This window comes from Helianthus annuus, chromosome 2 (assembly GCF_002127325.2).
Source record: "Helianthus annuus cultivar XRQ/B chromosome 2, HanXRQr2.0-SUNRISE, whole genome shotgun sequence".
NCBI classification, from domain to species: domain Eukaryota; kingdom Viridiplantae; phylum Streptophyta; class Magnoliopsida; order Asterales; family Asteraceae; genus Helianthus; species Helianthus annuus.
In genome coordinates, this window is record NC_035434.2 from 54,321,547 (window position 1) to 54,340,467 (window position 18,921).

The following is an 18,921-nucleotide window of genomic DNA, read 5'->3' on the forward strand; positions in this document are numbered from 1 at the left end:
AGATCTGAAATGAATATGGATTGAGATGGTGAGAAGAAGAAAGAGTACAGAGGTGTAGAACGAGAGATTTACCATATTTTTTTTTATCTTTCTTTGTTAAATTGATTAGTAAAATTAGTAAACTACCCACATGTGCAAGGCACATGCGAACTTAACTGAAAATTTTTAACAAGATTAGGGCCAAAGGACGTAGAGCGTAACGAGTTTTACAAATAAAGGATTGTGACTGTAATTATTAAAGTTGACGGTCATCTATTGTAATCTGATATAAACATAAAGGACGAAAACTGTAATTTATCCTAATACATATTCACAAGAGGATGGGGAATCCTTATATGAAACTTGGGAAAGGTTCAAGGAGCTACTAAGAAAGTGTCCTCATCACGGTCTTGCGGTGTGGCAACAAGTATCCACTTTCTACAATGGATTGTTGCCACACACAAGACAAACACTTGACTCTAGCTCCGGGGGACTTTTAGGTAATCGTCGCCCAAATGAAATATACAATCAAATTGAGGAAATTGGTCAAACCAATTTTCAGTGGCACACTCCCCGAGGCAATAAATCTATTGCCCCGGGCGCCCATAAGGTTGACGAAATCACTTCGTTACAAGCCCAAATCGAAAATTTAGAAATGACAAAAACGGTCTCGGTTATGGCTTGTGAGGGGTGTGGTGGGCCACATGAAAATTGGAGTTGTATGAAAGAAGTAGATGATCAAACAGAGTCGGTAAACTACATTGATAATAGACCTAGGTCGTCGGGTCCCCCAACGGGTACCTACAACCAAGGATGGCGGAACCACCCTAACCTTGGTTGGAGAGAACCCGGCAATAGTAGTAACCAACAAAATCTAAACCAACGAACAAAATTTCAACAACCAAGAAGCGAGTCACAAAATTTCTCTCAACAACAAGGTGAAAGAGAAAGGCTTGAAGATACTGTATCTCTGTAACAATCAGTTTAAAGTACTAGATTTAATAACGTGGAACCTTACACTTGATGCCAAAAATTTAGAGTTTACAAAATCTTTTAATATTCTAGACCATAACTAGACACAACATACATGTATTGTTTGTACAAAACCATAATTGAGTCGTTGACCACAAATGTTTACATAGTTTTTTAAAACATAAGATCATGTGCGGAAGCGTTTGTTAGAGTGTTCGGTTCAGTTGCTCCTGCCTGATCATCACCCATCTACTAGAAAACCTGAAAAACTGAGGATTTTAACCCTATGTTAGTATCATGGTCCTTGAACAATGAAATAAATGAAAAGGTGTGTTAAAACCACCTAGAGAAATCGAGGATTACGAAATTACAAGCAAGTAGGAAGAAACGGGAGGTTAAACGGGTAAACGGTTAAAAAGTTTCGCAAGTTTTAGCGTTTCGGACAACAAATATGATTCAGCAGCAATTTAACATCTTTAGGGGCCGTCGCCGACGCCCCTATGGCCGTCGCCGACGCCCCTTGCTTTTACCCGTTTTGCCCGACGCCTTATCTTACTGCCTACGCGAAGCTGGCCGACGCACAGTGGTGCACGGTCGTGCACCTAATCGCACGGTCGTGCGTTTCCGAGCAAACCAGTGCACTGGCTGGTGCACTGCCAGTGCCCCCACGTCGTAGGGACTGCACGGTCGTGCCGTTGGATGCATGACCGTGCATCAGCTGCCAGTTCAGGATTTCATGTTTTTCAGCTATACAACTTAAACATGCTTACCAAATTCGGATCCTTAACTCCTGTATGAAAAGTTTAATCTTCGCAACAAGTTTAACGCAACCAACGTGCAACTCATACATTAATTTTAACCGTGCTTCATATTATGATATCTAACTTCATGCTAGATACCAAAACTTGTTTTGACCCGTTTGGGTACTAAATAAGGCACCTTACGGACGCCCAACTACCATGTTTATTACTTGTTTAAAGTCTTGGCCGAGTTCATATCATAGGGGTAACTCTCGGGCATCGTGTTTGAATAATGAGATAAACATAATAACAAGTGTAATGTAATGAAACGATAAATTTCATACCTTTAAAGCGCGCCTTTTCCCTTTGAACTCCCTCCGGCTTGTCCGCTTGATGATCCGGAGTCTTTGCCTAATAAATTCAGTTTTCAACTTGTTTAGAATTCTTTTCATGACCATATTCACATCATTTATGAAACATGATCAAATTTTGCGTTTTTTTATCAGATTTAGCATAAAAATCATCACTTAGGCATTTCATCAAACACCTAACGGGTCAGATTTTTACCTAGTCGTTAATTAGTTCATGGCTTGTTATTTACATCTAAATTTACTTCAATTAAGCAAGTCTTACATCCTTAACATTTAAATAGCTGAATTTCATCATGCAATTTAGCTTTTCACTAGATTAAAATCACAATCCTAGTGTTTGTCTAGCTTTACAACATCATAATTCACCCACCATGGTGATTGTAATTTCTTCAAGTGTCATGCTATAATTTTCACTAATAATCATCTAGGGTTCAATCCTAAACATCATATTACTTCAAGACTTGTTCATGCATAGCAAATTTGGGCTAAATTTCAGTTTTTCACCATTACCCTAGTATTCATGGTGAACCAAAACATCAAAATTTTACATACCTTTTGATTCTTGTGACGAGGTGATCACTAATTCGTGTTTAGAATTCGATTTGGAACTGAATTGGGGCTTCAATTTGCAGATTTCTAGCAAGAAGTTAGGGCTTGGAGAAAGCCCTGGTCGCCCCTTTCCTCCTGATCGACCAGACACATCCACAAATGGTGTGTTTGGTGAATTTTGTTACTATTAGGCCCTAACTTTCATCCTTTGGCAATTTCAGTCCCTCACTTATCATTTCGTTTTAAATACTAGAGTTTTAACCAAGTGTAGATTATTTTCAAGACTTGTAAATTTTAACTAGGTTAAAATTTCTACATGGTTATTTCTTGTTTATGAAATCCTTAAATTTCTTATATAAATATTTATATTGTCGGGGTGTTACAAGTCCACCCCCCTTAAAAAGGGTTTCGTCCTCGAAACCGAATTACGTACCAAATAATGTAGGGTGGAGACGTCGCATCTCCTCTTCAGACTCCCACGTAGTGTCTGATCCTTTTCTGTGCTCCCATTTGACCTTGACTTGATTTATCACCTTGTTCCTCAAGATTTTCTCTTTACGATCTAAAATCGCAATTGGTTTTACTGCATAATTGAGGCTGTTATCCACCTCGATATCATCGTAGTGGATATGAGCAGTTTCGTCGGCCAAACATTTTCGGAGATGTGACACGTGGAAGGTGCTATGAATCCCACTCAATTCTTCGGGTAATTCAAGTCGATAAGCTACCTTACCAACCCGTTCGGTGATTCTAAATGGCCCAATAAATCTTGGGCTTAGTTTTCCCCTTTTTCTGAATCTAATAATGCCCTTCCATGGGGAAACTTTCAGCATTACCATGTCGCCAACCTGAAATTCAATTGGCCTATTTCTTTTATCTGCGTATGCCTTTTGCCGGTCTTGAGCCGCTTTCAAGTGTGCCCGAACTATGTCGATTTTCGCATTTGTAGCTCGGATTGTAGCCCTCGCGGACCCACTTCTCCCCAACATACCGGAGTCCGACACTTTCTGCCATATAATAGCTCATACGGGGCCATTTTAATGCTCGCGTGATAGCTATTGTTATATGCGAATTCGACCAAGGGTAAATGGGCATCCCAACTACCTCCAAAGTCAATAATGCAAGCCCGCAGCATATCTCCCAATGCTTGTATCGTTCTTTCGCTCTGCCCATCTGTTTGTGGGTGGTAAGCAGTGCTAAGGAACAATTTAGTTCCCATTTGTTCTTGAAATTCACGCCAGAATTTCGAAGTAAACCGAGTATCTCTGTCTGACACAATGGATATCGGTACCCCATGCCTTGCTATGATTTCGTTGGTGTATATTTCCGACATTTTCTCCGATGTATAAGTCTCACGAATCGGGCTGAAGTGAGCACTTTTAGTTAACCTATCCACGACTACCCATATAGCATCAAAGCCACGGCTTGTTTTAGGCAGTTTGGTCAATAGGTCCATCGTAATTTGCTCCCATTTCCAAACCGGGATTTCTAACGGTTGAAGTTTACCATATGGCTTTTGGTGTTCCGCCTTGACTTGTAGGCACGTCAAACACTTTTCCACGTATTTCACGGTGTCCCGCTTCATTCCGGGCCACCAATAGTTTTACTTCACATGTGTTAGGGACCCAGATTCTATTAAAACGAGTCTTTAGACCGTGACTGCCTATCTCAAGGTCTTTTACTTGGCCGATAATTCTTTCCTTTTTCCAGTTTTCCGCCTTTACAGCTTCATCCTGTGCTTCTCGAATTCATTCTAGTAGGCTTGACGTCACAACGAGTTGCATTGATCTTACTCATATCGGGGTATAATCTGTTTTGCGACTCAGCGCATCGGCCACTACATTAGCCTTACCGGGGTGGTAATGTATTTCGCAATCGAAGTCTTTGACTGTTTCCAACCACCGCCTTTGCCGCATGTTTAATTCCTTCTGATCGAAGAAATATTTCAAGCTTTTATGGTCGGTAAAGATTGTAAATTTTACCCCGTACAAGTAATGCCTCCATATCTTTAAGGCAAACACTACCGCCGCTAATTCCAAGTCGTGAACCGGATATTTATTTTCATGAATCTTCAATTGCCTCGAGGCATAGGCGATGACCTTACCTCGTTGCATTAAAACACACCCGAGCCCCAATTGAGAAGCATCCGAGTATACCACCATGTCATCAGTCCCTTCTGGTAATGTTAGCACCGGAGCATGGGTTAACCTTTCTTTGAGCGTTTGGAAGGCTTCCTCTTGCTTAACGCCCCACACGAACTTTTCCTCCTTACGAGTTAATTTGGTCAACGGTAAGGCAATTTTGGAGAAATCCTGTATGAATCTCCGATAATATCCCGCAAGCCCTAAAAAGCTTCGGATTTCCGAGGGATTTCTTGGAGGGCTCCATTTCGACACAACTTCTATCTTTGATGGATCTACGAGTACTCCATCAGCACTAATGAGATGCCCAAGAAACTGTACTTCCCGTAACCAGAAAGCACACTTCGTGAATTTTGCATACAGCTTCTCTCGTCTGAGTGTGTCTAATATTTCCCGCAAATGACACACGTGTTCGGCTTCACTCCTTGAATATACCAAAATGTCATCGATAAATACAATTACCGACTTATCTAGCATGGGTTTGCAAACCCGGTTCATGAGGTCCATGAAAGCCGCGGGTGCATTGGTCAGTCCGAAGGGCATTACAAGGAATTCATAATGCCCGTACCTCGTACGAAAAGCCGTCTTGGGTACGTCCTCCTCCTTGACTTTCAATTGGTGATAACCGGATCGGAGATCAATTTTGGAGAACCAACTTGCTCCTTGTAGTTGGTCAAACAAATCATCAATTCTTGGGAGCGGGTATTGATTCTTCACCGTGAGTTTATTTAACTCTCGGTAATCGATACACATGCGCATACTGCCATCTTTCTTCTTCACGAATAAGACTGGTGCGCCCCACGGAGACACACTCGGTTGGATAAACCCCTTATCGAGAAATTCCTGAATTTGAGACATCAATTCTTGTAACTCCGACGGTGCAAGTCGGTATGGTGCCTTGGCCACGGGTTTCGCGCCCGGAATCTACTCGATTCCGAACTCTACCTCCCGTTCTGGCGGTATCCCCGGTAGTTCTTCCGGGAACACGTCTTCATAATCTCGCACGACTGGTACATCCCCAATTTTGAGGAGTTCTTTTTCCGTTTCGCTTGCATATACCATAAAGGCCTTGCATCCATGTTTCATGAGTTTATGAGCTTCTAGCATTGTGCATATCACTGGGTTACCTCCCTTTTCCCCATATATCGTAACTTGTTTTCCGCTAGGAGACGTTAGTTTTATTTCCTTTCGGAAACAAACCACCTTCGCGTGGTAACGGGATAGCCAATCCATTCCCACTACCACTTGAAATTCTCCCATCGACATCGGGATCAAGTCTATTGCGTATTCCTCGTCAACAATGTTCATTGTACAGTTTTTACATACATCGCAAACAAGAAAGCTTTTGTTATTACCTATCTCTACTTCTAAAGGCAAAGGTAATTTTGTTAGAACAAATGAAGGGTGCAGAATAAACCCATATGAAACAAAGGATTTATTTGCACCAGTATCAAATAACACACGTGCGGGAATTGAATTTACAGTGAATATACCTGAGACCACGTCAGGTTCGACCTTTGCTTCAGCAGCGGTCAATTGGAAAGATCTTGCTTTGGCTTTTGAGGCTTCACCTTTCGAGTCTTGCCCTTCTTTCTTTCCCACCAGTTCTGGGCACTCCGATCTTTTGTGACCTGTTCGGTAACAGTTGTAACAAACGGTCACTTTCTCTGGGCACGATATAGCCATATGTCCCGTTTTTCGACATATGGGACAGGGCTTATCTTTGAAGCGACATTCACCCTTATGATTCTTGCCACAGATTTTGCAACTGGGTGTACTACCCTTTGTATCTGATTTCTTCGTTGTTTCATTCGTTCTTGCTTTCTTGGTAGGGCTTGGATTTACGTCTGGTGCCCTTCGTTCACCCCGCTCAATACTCTTTTTCAGCTCGATCTCCCTTTCCCGAGCGGCATTGACAATCTCGGTAAGGGTCTCGTACTTTGAAGGGGTTATGAACTCCCTATATTCCGCGCTTAGCATGTTATGGTAGTAATAGACCTTTTGCTCTTCATTTGTTATCAAATCATCACAAAACTTCATCTTATCTATAAACATCCCCGTGATCTTGTCTATGGATTCACCTTTGTGTCTGAGTTGCATGAACTCTTCCTTGATCTTGTTTATAACCGCTTTTGGACTATGGTGTTTAAGAAACGGCGTCTTAAACTCCTCCCATGTCATGGCCTTAGCCGCTTCGCTTCCAATCTCCTTCTTTTTATTATCCCACCAGTCTTTCGCTTGACCTCTTAATTGACCCGTACCATAAGCTACGTAGTCATTCTCATCGCAATGAGTTCTCTCGAATACTCCCTCGATATCTCCTATCCATCGTTGGCACACAATGGGATCAACCTCCCCATTATATATGGGTGGTTTACAAGCCATAAACTCCTTGTATGAACAAGGCTTTCGTCCTCCTGATTTTTCTTTTGCCACATTGGAATTATCCTCTAGCTTCTTGATTCTCTCTTCTACCACTGATAAAACCGTGTTTTGAATTTTATCAATGAAGTTTGACAAACTGTTTTCGATCGCCTTTCCAACTTCTTCGGCAATCACTTCCCTCATTTGCTCGGTGACTCTTGGCACCGCATCGTCATTACCTTTATCTGCCATCTCTGTTTCTGAAATGTTTACATAAGTTGTTAAACATTCCATTTATAACACATGTTTTACTTGTTTGATTCAATCAAGTTCACAACTTGATTTAATCACTCTTGCTTTGATTCGATCAAGTTCACAACTTGATTTAATCACTCTTGTTTCATGCCTTTCTTGTGTTTGAGTGTGTTTACACACTCTTGGTTCTATTGTTCTTGTTTCATGCTTTTCTTGTATTTGAGTGTGTTTACACACTCTTTCATGCATATTTGTTCATGATTTATTTCTATATTCTCTAATTTCTACTTAAACGGTTAACTCTTACCGGATGCTTGATCAAGCTTGAACCGAACACTTATTGGCAACCTTGAGCTCTGATTACCAACTTGAACAATCAGTTTAAAGTACTAGATTTAATAACGTGGAACCTTACACTTGATGCCAAAAATTTAGAGTTTACAAAATCTTTTAATATTCTAGACCATAACTAGACACAACATACATGTATTGTTTGTACAAAACTATAATTGATTCGTTGACCACAAATGTTTACATAGTTTTTTAAAACATAAGATCATGTGCGGAAGCGTTTGTTAGAGTGTTCGGTTCAGTTGCTCCTGCCTGATCATCACCCATCTACTAGAAAACCTGAAAAACTGAGGATTTTAACCCTATGTTAGTATCATGGTCCTTGACCAATGAAATAAATGAAAAGGTGTGTTAAAACCACCTAGAGAAATCGAGGATTACGAAATTACAAGCAAGTAGGAAGAAACGGGAGGTTAAACGGGTAAACGGTTAAAAAGTTTCGCAAGTTTTAGCGTTTCGGACAACAAATATGATTCAGCAGCAATTTAACATCTTTAGGGGCCGTCGCCGACGCCCCTATGGCCGTCGCCGACGCCCCTTGCTTTTACCCGTTTTGCCCGACGCCTTATCTTACTGCCTACGCGAAGCTGGCCGACGCACAGTGGTGCACGGTCGTGCACCTAATCGCACGGTCGTGCGTTTCCGAGCAAACCAGTGCACTGGCTGGTGCACTGCCAGTGCCCCCACGTCGTAGGGACTGCACGGTCGTGCCGTTGGATGCATGACCGTGCATCAGCTGCCAGTTCAGGATTTCATGTTTTTCAACTATACAACTTAAACATGCTTACCAAATTCGGATCCTTAACTCCTGTATGAAAAGTTTATTCTTCGCAACAAGTTTAACGCAACCAACGTGCAACTCATACATTAATTTTAACCGTGCTTCATATTATGATATCTAACTTCATGCTAGATACCAAAACTTGTTTTGACCCGTTTGGGTACTAAATAAGGCACCTTACGGACGCCCAACTACCATGTTTATTACTTGTTTAAAGTCTTGGCCGAGTTCATATCATAGGGGTAACTCTCGGGCATCGTGTTTGAATAATGAGATAAACATAATAACAAGTGTAATGTAATGAAACGATAAATTTCATACCTTTAAAGCGCGCCTTTTCCCTTTGAACTCCCTCCGGCTTGTCCGCTTGATGATCCGGACTCTTTGCCTAATAAATTCAGTTTTTAACTTGTTTAGAATTCTTTTCATGACCATATTCACATCATTTATGAAACATGATCAAATTCTGCGTTTTTTTATCAGATTTAGCATAAAAATCATCACTTAGGCATTTCATCAAACACCTAACGGGTCAGATTTTTACCTAGTCGTTAATTAGTTCATGGCTTGTTATTTACATCTAAATTTACTTCAATTAAGCAAGTATTACATCCTTAACATTTAAATAGCTGAATTTCATCATGCAATTTAGCTTTACACTAGATTAAAATCACAATCCTAGTGTTTGTCTAGCTTTACAACATCATAATTCACCCACCATGGTGATTGTAATTTCTTCAAGTGTCATGCTATAATTTTCACTAATAATCATCTAGGGTTCAATCCTAAACATCATATTACTTCAAGACTTGTTCATGCATAGCAAATTTGGGCTAAATTTCAGTTTTTCACCATTACCCTAGTATTCATGGTGAACCAAAACATCAAAATTTTACATACCTTTTGATTCTTGTGACGAGGTGATCACTAATTCGTGTTTAGAATTCGATTTGGAACTGAATTGGGGCTTCAATTTGCAGATTTCTAGCAAGAAGTTAGGGCTTGGAGAAAGCCCTGGTCGCCCCTTTCCTCCTGATCGACCAGACACATCCACAAATGGTGTGTTTGGTGAATTTTGTTACTATTAGGCCCTAACTTTCATCCTTTGGCAATTTCAGTCCCTCACTTATCATTTCTTTTTAAATACTAGAGTTTTAACCAAGTGTAGGTTATTTTCAAGACTTGTAAATTTTAACTAGGTTAGAATTTCTACATGGTTATTTCTTGTTTATGAAATCCTTAAATTTCTTATATAAATATTTATATTGTCGGGGTGTTACAATCTCGCCTCATCTCTAACACCGAAAAGAAAACTCGGATCGATTTCAACAATTGGAATCGAATTTTAGAAATCAACAAGCGAGTATACAAAACATTGAAAAACAATTAAATCAAATAGCTCAAAATTTCTCCGAGAGGCCACAAGGCGCGTTACCAAGTAATACCGAAACCAACCCAAAAGCGCAAGTACATCTCATAACGTTGAGAAACCGTACCGTGGGTTCCGAAGAGGCTCTATCACCGCCAACTGAAAGAAGCCAATCCACAGCTCCACCCACGCCGCAACAAGAAAAGGCTTCTCCACCAATTCAAGAGCCTACTAAGACTCCTCCGGTCCCATACCACGGTCGGTTAATTCGTCAAAAGACCGATGAGCAATTCGCAAAGTTCGAAAATTTACTAAAACAATTGCATGTTAATATTCCATTTATCGAAGTCCTAACTCAAATGCCTAAATACTCAAAATTTATGAGGGACTTCCTCACTCATAAAAGTAAAATTGAATCATTGCAATTAGTTAATTTAGGCGAAGAATGCTCCGCCTTACTACTCAACAAACTCCCGCAAAAGAAGATTGATCCTGGAAGCTTCACGATTCCTTGCTCAATTGGGGAATCCCCCATTCGCAATGCACTAGTCGAGCTTGGAGCTAGCATAAACCTCATGCCCGCATCAATGTTCAAACGACTCGGCCTAGGAAAAACAAGCCCTACAATACAACTTGCCGACAGATCCGTCAAATATTCACAAGGTGTCACTGAAAATCTATTGGTCAAAGTCGACAATTTCGTCTTCCCGGCCGACTTTGTCATACTAGACATGGAAGAAGACGCCGAAGTCCCTCTCATCCTAGGGAGGCCATTTCTAGCCACAGCGCAAGCAGTGGTAGAAATGAATGACGGAACACTAACATTGAAGTTTGGGGACAAGGAAGTGAAGTTTGGGGTTGGAAAAAGAGTAGAAGACGAAGACCCGGTCAACTACATGAAGGTCACCGACTCAAGCTTGGATGATGCTCTCCGACGGTGTAGCATGGGATGCAAAACATCCCACTTGGGTAACATATGACCAGGCTTTGGGTCTAGCATGGACCCTTATAAATGTGGCGCACCACGGAGGCATTCCGCGGAACTATCCTTAGTTTAGTTTAGATTAATTTTATGTTTTCTAGTTTAGTTTTAATTTTCAGGAACAAAACACACTCGGGATGGTAAAGGATAACAAGGGAAACTTGAACCAGCACCCCATGCATGAAAACAGAGCTTCCCGACAATTTTTCTTCATTACAGCAAGTTCGGCACGGGCCGTGTCCACCCAACACGGCCCCGTGCTGCACAGTCTGTAGAAAATGCCCAGTTCAGGTAACTGGACACGGGGCATGCTCACTGAACACGCCCCCGTGTCCAGGCTTCTGTTTCTCTTTAAAAACTTTTGTTACTGCCGATCTGAACACGGGGCTGTGCCCGGACACCACGGGACCGTGTCCAGACGCCCAGTAACATAAAATTTTGCTTTTTCACACCTTTTTACACATTCAATCAACCTAAAAACTTATTTTTGGGACACATTGAGGACAATGTGTAATTTAAGTGTGGGGGGGGGGGGATGCTAAAACCTTGAATCTTGCAAGTCCTAATTAACAAGCCTTACACAAAACTCTATTGGAACCGCTAATCACCCCAAATTGTTTTCAAAATTTTTCATTTTTTTTACTTGTCTAGGTTTAATTTGGGAATTTCAAGTTCTAAAAAGGTTATATTTTTACAAATTTACAACCGATAGCATCATGATAAAAGGAACCAACATAACAAAATTATGAAACTGCATGACAAGTTTAGTTAAAATTTGATTATATATACTTGATCACATAAAAACCCGTTCCCACAAAAAGTGAGTTTTGAGCCTTTATTGAGCATACAAATATATATCTTTAAACTAAATGCTCATTTTTCGTTTCTTGTGTGAATAGCCGCTTGGTTCTTACAACTCTAGAACTTGCCATGACAATACATTCCCGGTCCTTACCAACTTAAACCCAAGTATGTAGATGATGGAGGCATTAGGACTAACCCTTTTTATTTCTACACCATTATTTTTCTCTTTTTTTTACCACCTACCCAAAATCCCCCTAGTTAACCCCTTTGAGCCTAAACCTTTTCATTTCTTAACCCAAAACAAACACCCTTTTTACCCACTTAAACCCTTTTTCATTTTAAACCCTTTATTTTAGTAACAAAGCTTGGTTTTTCTTATGACTTGGTTATGAAAAAAAATGACGATGAAGCCAAGAGAAATAAACAAACAAGTTTATCAAAAATAACTTTGTTTGAAAGAAATGCTTCATCAAAAATAAAAAGTTATGAAAAAAATAAAAAGTCTTCCAAAAACCGACGCTTTTTACGCTTTTCGCACTTTTACAAACCACTACCCAACCACCCACCTTTCGCTCAAGCCTAACCCTTCGCCCAAAAGTCCTCTTGATATTTACAAAGGTGCATAGTTAAAAAGGAGGATGATTGATTGCTTGGCAAGCTTATGGTAGGAGTAAGTTCCATGCCGCTCTCGAGTGATTCACTAAAAATACATCTTCGGCCGAGTGTTGAGTGATCCCCCGTGAGGTATGTGAACTTGTATATAAATGGAATTTTAAAAAGGCATGTTATGTCCTAATAAGTAATTTATCTTATGTAATGTTTTTAATAAATCATGGCGAATAGGATTGTAAATAAATAAAAATAAAACTTAATAAAGAATCTTGGAAATCCCGACACTCTATGACAAACCCAAAAACCTTATCTTCTACCCATTCCATTTGGGAGTGTAAAGCCACATTATAAAGAGTTTTGCTTGAGGACAAGCAAAGATTCAAGTGTGGGGGTATTTGATGTGCAAAAAATGCAACATATAAATTACATCAATTATGGCATAAAACTAACCCTTTTTAGTACTAATGTTGGAAAAAGTATGTTTTTGTCTTCCTTTTGTATTTTTAGGATTAAATGAGCTCGAATGGACAAAAGAAGCAAAAAGGCAGCTAAATCTAACATAAATACAAGAAAAGGAACAAACGTGGCATGCCCGGCCTCCCGACAGCATCTTCCCAAGCAAAACAAGAGAACAGAAGGCTGAACACGCCCCGTGCTCAGTGAGCACGGGGGCGTGCCTAAGTGTCAGCAGAAAAGACAAAGCTGTAGAAGCTTCTATCACCCACCACGGGGGCGTGCCCACTGGACACGGGGTCGTGGTCAACTCTAAGATTCGCAGAATCTGAGGAAATCTTGATAGTACAGATACGCTTCTTCACACGGGGTCGTGCCCAGCGGACACGGGGGCGTGGTCAACTAATGCAGACAAACTGCAATTAATGAAGAAAGAGAAGGAGGATGGACACGGGCCCGTGCCCAATGAACATGGGCCCATGGCCGAGATGCTGTTCAGGCTATAAATAGGAGTGCTTGGCTCATTTGCAAACCATCCCTTGGCACACCACCTCTCTCACACTTCACCCATCACCCACCACCATCACAACACCATCATCCATCACCATCATCCATTGTCCATTATAGAGTGTGTGGGTCGTCTCGAGATCCAAGATTTTCGCACTTTTTATTTGGTTATGTATTATTGACTTTAATAACTAGTTTCTTATGTTGAAGGTGATTCTTCCTTATCGTTTATCCGTGGTGTCTTTGCATTATTTTACTGTCTAAATAAAATAAAAGATTTTCGCCATTCATATCTCCATGGTCTATATGGAGATATGTTGGCTACCTGGTCGGGGGTTAAGGGAACGGTTTTAGTAAGAGTCTTGCCATTGTTCAGTGTATAGATCCTGCAAAGGACCTGGGTCAAATTTAGTAGGACCTCCTTCAATACCCACCGGTATTGGATGGCGGGGGTCCAAACTCTTTGATCCCCTCATAAGTAAGCTACTATTAAAAATTTAACCCGGCTACTTAGGACTGTATCCCTGCTGACTCAGACTACTTAGCCGAGCGTAACGTCGCCTTGAAAAGAGGGGCTACCACATTATGCATTAATAACTTAATTAATTATCTTTCAATAATCCGACCCTTTAGGATTGTATCCTTGCTAACTCAAACTACTGGGTTGAGGGTAACGTCACCTTCAAAAGAGGGGCCTACTACAATAACTAATATAATCTCTTAAAAAGTGCAACTCTTAAAAAGTGCAAAAGTGCGGAAATAATCAAAGGTTACACTACACACGAGTCGGATCCAAGTGATTCATCTTGTCTATCTGTTTTTACTTTTATTTTTATTTTCAGCATTTTAGTTAGTTTTATTTTTCTAGTTTAAAAACCTTTTTTCTAACTTTTGATTTGATTAGACGTTGAGGGTAAACCGGTACTAAAAGCTCTTGTGTCCTTGGACGACCTCGGTATCTTACCAACACTATACTACATCCACGATGGGTGCACTTGCCCATATGTGTGTTTAATGTTAGTAAATATCGTATTTTATAAATTTAAAACTTGGCTAAAAAGTGTAAAAGGGCTTAAAATATACACCTAAAATATATTACACTACACACGTATCAATGGTGGTTAACTAGGGTTGTTCATGCTACTTTTTTTGTTAATGATGGAAGTTTGGGATGATTAGTGGTCCATTAGGTTGACTGATATGTCAATTACGGCAACTAGTGGTCAATTAGGGTTGTTAATGTTCCAGTATTGACAATGAAGGGCGTTTAGGATGATCAATGGTCTATTCAGATGGTTGATGGGCCAATTAGGGCCAGTGATGGTCAACTAGGGTTAGGTTGTTCTTGCTCCATTATTGTCAATGAAGTGTGTTTAAGATGATTAATTGTCTATTAAGATGATTGATGGGACAATTAGGGTTAATGATGGTCAAGTAGGGTTGTTCCTGCTAAGGGCGTTAAGGATGATCAATGATCTATTATGATGATTGATGGACCAATTAAGGTCAGTAATGGTCAACATGGGTTGTTCATGCTACAATTAGTGTCAATAAAGGTTGTTTAGGATGATTAATGGTCCATTAGGATGATTGATAGTTGCATTAGGGACACTAGTGGTCAACTAGGGTTGTTCATGCTACTTTTTTGTTAATGAAGGAGGTTTAGGATGATTAGTGGCCCATTAGGATGATTGATAGGTCAAATAGGGCCACTAGTGGTTAACTAGGGTTTTTTTATGTTCCATTATTGTCAATGAAGGGCGTTTAGGATCAATGGTCCATTCGGATGGTTGATGAGCCAATTAGGGCTAGTAATGGTGAACTATGGTTGTTCATGTTCCATTATTGTCAGTGAAGTGCGTTTAAGACGATTAATGGTTTATTAGGATGATTGACGGTCTATGTGTATGCATAATACTGCTATACTTTGTTTAATTTAAAACATTGATATGTTACGTGACTAATAATGTATAATGGTAAACAATAATTGAATCATCGAATGAAATCGAACCAAAACAGATGAAATTAACCGAACTGAACCATTCATATTATCATATATTTTTAGCTTTATACATCGATTTCATTTTTTATACCTCAATTCCATGTATTTATACCTTTATTTCATGTATTTATACATCTATTTTATGTATTCATACCTAATTTAATTTATTTATCCGAAAAAAATTAGCTCATAGTTAAAATCGGTTTATCAAATTAACAATAACTAAAGAATAGATATATAAAATTTGTAATGTAATTCATTTTGAAAATGAATCCTATATCAATTGATAAGGGAGGAGGCACCCCATGGCCTTCCAATGTAGAGCTCATGGGTTAGTGTCTCACTTGTTGCAATATTTTTAAGATGGGCCAAGGGTTTTGTCACAATGGATCTTCAGGCGGTGGGTTTCCCCTGGAATGGTAGGTGAGCTTGGTCACCAATGTTGTATGTGTTCGTAGGTTATGAGTGACCTTTCACCAATGGGTTTGCTTAGATGACCGGGATTCTATGATATTTGTCGTTAGCCGTTAAAAAACATTTTTAAAAATAAATAATAATATTTTTTAAACAAAACAATATATACAAAAAAAACTGATTATATTAATCATCTGTGCATTATATATTGTTTTTATAATAAAAATACATTTTAAACAAATTTGTATATATTATATATTTATATTTTTTTAATATGACTTAAGCCTCACCAAAAAAAGTCCCCAAACAGTTCCCGCCCCAATTTCCCTCCCCTATTTTTTGTTTTAATTTCTAATTTTTTGAAAACCATTCAGTGGGTTCATCTTCCCGCTCCCTCCTTCAAATCACTCACGTTCCCGGTCATCCCCTAACCCTTAATCGATCACTCACCACTTTCTCCTATTTTCGTTTAATAAAGGGTAGAGCCCTCCGATTTCACTTCCTCTCCTAACTTAAATTGATTGATCAATTCACCAAATTAGTTATTAAGATTTAGGTATTTTCATTGTCAGATCTAGGTTTTTGTTTACAGTGAATATATAGGATTGAATTGAGAGTTACATGATCTGGTTGTTTGTTTATATAGCTCGAGGACGGGAAGGAGCAAAGAAGATAAGGAAATTTGACATGAAGAGTAATAGACTTAAAGGGTTGAGATTCACAGCAAGAGGCGTGGACTTTAATCAATCACACCCTGTTTACGTTTACGGAGGTTTACTACATTATATATGAAATGCTCGCAAGTTAGGTTTATTATGGATAAAAAGTGATGGAGAGTGTGAAACACGAGTGCTAAAGTGCTTATCTTAAGTGTTTTAGTTCGTTTTACGTGATTAAACTTCTTTAATATGTTAACTACGAGTGTATGTGGTTTTATCGGTAAAACGCGTAATACGGTGAGGTTAAAGTATATTGCATTGGAGTAGAACGACTAAAGATGATGAACAAGTTAAACGGGACTTGTTCGGGGCATAGCATACATGTTCAAGAAACACGAAATAAAGAAGTTGAGGGGCTAGAGTGTCATTAGCTGAAAGTGGTGTTATATGCCATAATCAAAGAAACAGAAAGTTACGACCGTAACTTACGGTCTAAAACCGTAGCATACGGTTTGAGGAAAAAGGGCGGCTGTACATTATGTTGGTTGGGGAATAAAAGAAAGGTTATTTAAAAAAACCTAGGACGTTATACACACACATGCTATGAAAGTTTTTGATGGCAATTAATTGCTTGCCATCAATAGATATCATCATCATCACGTTGACAAGAGGAGCCAAATTCAAAATGGATTTCTTTGAAAAACATCATCACATCAAAAAGCATCACGTGAATATTAAAAAAAGAAACAAAAGAATTGTGAGGAGACTTGGTGAACATTAGGAGTAATAAAGAGACTTCACATCACCATTAATTTAGTCATGACATTTGGGACAATATTGAAAAGGTGGCTAGCTCTTGTACATGGGACGAATTGCAAGGAATAAACATGTGGTGTGTATTAATTTTTAAAGAAAGTAATATCATTCTAATTCTTAAACATGGGACACAGAAACATAAAAATGTAGGCTACGGCCTACGTGCGTGGGTTATGGCGTAGCAAATTGGGCAGTGCGTGGAAGCTGTTTGAGGGGTGTTTAATGTATTTTAAAAAACCCTAATAAATGAAACCGGAGGCTCTACTAATTTTGGCAGCAAATGAGATCTTTTGGGCTATCAATACTCATCACCATCATCATAGTTCTCATCTAATCAACCGAAACAATTATGAATTCAGATGTTTCACATCCGTTTGAAGATCAAGCAGCTACCATGAACGGCTAAACCTTTCGTGGTTTCCTCCGAGTGGAGGATTCTTGTAAGTGGATGATTGTTTTGATTTTTTATTTGTAATTGAGACAAGCAATCTAAGCATTCGATGCTTTTTTGCTTAGGGATTTATTTGTTTGATTGTAAACAATTGATTTTACTTAAAACCTAGTGTTGATTCTTTCAATTCCCGAGAGTTCTAGTAACTGGGATATATTAGATAGGGACTAGATTTAGTAATCTTCAATTGATAATCGTGTGATAACCTTTCATTGTTAATCAATCGAAATACTTAGTCCTCATTTATCACAATAAGCTATTAATAATCTAGATCATGTCTATGTGATTTTCTCAATTAAAACAGATCACCTGAAATCCACTTTGAATCTGAAACTTGGAGGAATCACCTTTTCTCCAATTGTTTACAACTTGTTATAGTAATTTTTAGTTTAATCAAACAAAACAACATTTGAGTTTACGTTTTTGAAATTAGTTAATCAGTAATTAATTAATAACGCTTTCCACCAGACTCCTCTGAATTCGATACCCTACTTATCCGAGCTACCTAGGTTATTTAGGTTTTTGCATGACCCGTTCAACAGTCATCAAAATGGCATCGTTTCCGGGAAGTCGTGTGCAAAGCGTTTTGTTTTAAATTATTTGTTTAAAATAGTTAAAAAACAAAAATAGTGTTTATTTCGTTCTTGTTTAGAATTACACGAGGTTTTCTTGTTTTTGCTTGTGCAGGTGATCTTGGACATGTATGCATCATACTCGAAAATCCGGAAAGTCTTCACCGTCAGTTCGGCACACCCAAGTTGTGCAGCGAGAAAACAAAATAGTGCAAGCACACTTCGAATCTCAAAACAATGGAGAATTCAAGCAATCTCGAGAAGCAACCCGAAACTTCACCTTTACAAAACCAATTCACACCGACTCCTACACAACCATCACCCAACACCACCATACCAGCTCAACCATCACAATCAACCCAACAGACTACTACACAACTACCACCAATGCCTCCACCACCATTCCCCAATCTATTGCCATACTCAAATCAGCCAACATCCTCCCACTACTCATTCTTCACCCAACCAATTACAACTCAACAGTCCTTGCCCTATGTGAGGATTGTCGCTGATGACACCCCTACTGTAACACCCCGTGTTTTCAAATGTCAAAGTCAAAGTCAAAGTTTGACTTTTGACTGTAATTAGTCTATTTTAATTTTTGTATTATGTGGATTAAGTGTTGTCTAATCTAAATGATCTAATGTTAATCGAATGTGAATCGTTAATCGACTTCGAATAGCAGGAAGTAACAATGCGATAAAGTTAATCAATCAATAATCAAGCTAATCGAATCAATCATCGAACTCGAAACTCGAATTATGTGAACCTTGGTAT

The 18,921-nt window shown here is 39.2% G+C and overlaps 2 long non-coding RNA genes and 1 other non-coding gene across 3 annotated transcripts; all 3 read right to left on the reverse strand.

The window, feature by feature from the left end:
* Nucleotides 1-284: 284 nt before the first annotated feature.
* Nucleotides 285-390, reverse strand: LOC118489903. Its single transcript, XR_004887915.1, has one exon. It is a non-coding gene; the product is annotated as a small nucleolar RNA R71 (small nucleolar RNA).
* A 640-nt stretch (nucleotides 391-1,030) lies between these two features.
* On the reverse strand, nucleotides 1,031-2,093 carry LOC110904058. Its single transcript, XR_002572323.1, has 2 exons — nucleotides 2,036-2,093; nucleotides 1,031-1,220 (listed from the first exon to the last, which is right to left on the reverse strand). It is a non-coding gene; the product is annotated as an uncharacterized LOC110904058 (long non-coding RNA).
* Nucleotides 2,094-7,926: 5,833 nt separating this feature from the next.
* LOC110904049 lies at nucleotides 7,927-9,541 on the reverse strand. The gene is made up of 3 exons (XR_002572322.2): nucleotides 9,404-9,541; nucleotides 8,825-8,891; nucleotides 7,927-8,009 (listed from the first exon to the last, which is right to left on the reverse strand). It is a non-coding gene; the product is annotated as an uncharacterized LOC110904049 (long non-coding RNA).
* Nucleotides 9,542-18,921: the final 9,380 nt, after the last annotated feature.